Source organism: Condylura cristata, unplaced genomic scaffold (genome assembly GCF_000260355.1).
Source record: "Condylura cristata isolate star-nosed mole 26May11 unplaced genomic scaffold, ConCri1.0 scaffold00038, whole genome shotgun sequence".
NCBI lineage: Eukaryota > Metazoa > Chordata > Mammalia > Eulipotyphla > Talpidae > Condylura > Condylura cristata.
The window spans coordinates 9,352,494-9,353,975 of record NW_004567139.1 but is presented as its reverse complement, the minus strand read 5'-3'; positions in this window follow the sequence as shown (position 1 = coordinate 9,353,975).

Sequence of the window (1,482 nt, the reverse complement as noted above, 5' to 3'; positions counted from 1 at the left end):
CTCTGGGTCAGCTCTTCCCTCTCTGCGGGCCGAGACCGGCGCTGGCCGGGGCCGGCGGCCGGCGGGGGCTGGGGGCCTCCCGGCCTTCTGCTCCCTGCAGAGACGACTTAGGCTGAAAGAGGCTCCCCGGGGCTGAGCCTGGGGCCCCCGCGCCCCGCCCCCACTCCACACAGGGCACCAGCACCCCGACGCACGTGTGCGGGTGTGGTGCCCCCAGTCGGAGTCTCGGGAGTGGACCGTGGTCAACGCCGTAATGACTCATTTCCAACATTTATTACAATTCTTGAGAGACCGAAGCCGTCCCCGCTCTTGATTTTAATAAATGCAGTCTTGAAGCAGCCGCTTATCAAAGTGACACAAATTGTGTGGTAAATAGATTATGGCACAGCTGAAATACTGGAAAATGAGATCAGAAATGCTCCGCTCTCCCATTTAACACTCCCCGCCATCCTTCAGCCCGGGCGGCTTCGAGGTGGCCCGGGCAGCCAGGCGGGGAGGGGACACCGGCCGGGCGGCTCTTCACGGCCCCGCCGGCTCGGCAGCCGGGCGCCCCCTCAGCAGGCTGGGGTGCCGGGGAGCACACAGGGAGGCTGGCTGGGCCCGCCGCTCTCCACCGCCGCATTCCCTGCCCTCCTTCTCCTGCCGTCCAGCCTCAGGCCGGCCGGTGCCAGGGTCGTGCCAGGGCTGGGCCCACACGGACAGCAGATGCCTTCACAGGCCTCCCGTCCGGCTTGGTTGACAGTTAACAGGCGTGACCTGTGCCAGCTGGGCCCTCAGCCCTGCCCCGTCTGGGGTGCCGGTCCCCAGCCCTGCCCTGTCCTCCAAGGACAAGATGACCAGAACAAGCAGGGACAGTCCTGTGCTGGCACGTAGCACGCGGCCCGGGAGTGCTCCAGGGCGTGTTCAGGGCCCGGGTCAGGGACCGAGCGTGGCGCCAGGGCCCCTGTAACCTCCGCTGGCCGGTCTCCGGCATCCGGGCCAAGGCGGGGCGAAAGCAGCCTCTGGCTCAGGTCACCTCCCTGCAGCCCCCTCCAGACCCCTCGCCCCCCACGGCCCCAGGAGGCGCAGGGGCACTTGGCGCGGGGGGCAGAGGGAGGCGGGGTCGGGTGAGGCTGCTCCGGCCCAGGGGGCTCCGCCAGCGCCCTGCGCGCCCTGGCTGGGCCCCCCACCCCGCCGCCTGGGGGTGCATGGGGCGGCCTTGTTGTTGTGTTAGATAGGCATTGATTTAGGCAGTTAAATCGTTGATCAATTTAAACCCAAGTTAATACAAATTAAATTTTATTATTTATTAAATATTAATAATTCATTGGGGTGCTCAAATTAGACATCAAACCTCTAGCAAGTTAAATTTAAATAATTAAGCCTGCTACTAACAGAGACGAGCAAGCCGGGAGCCCGGCGGAAGTTTTCGTCCCGCGGCCGCTGGCTCCCTCGGACCACGGGGCGGAAGGTGCCGGCGCGAAGGACGTGGCCCGTCCCCCC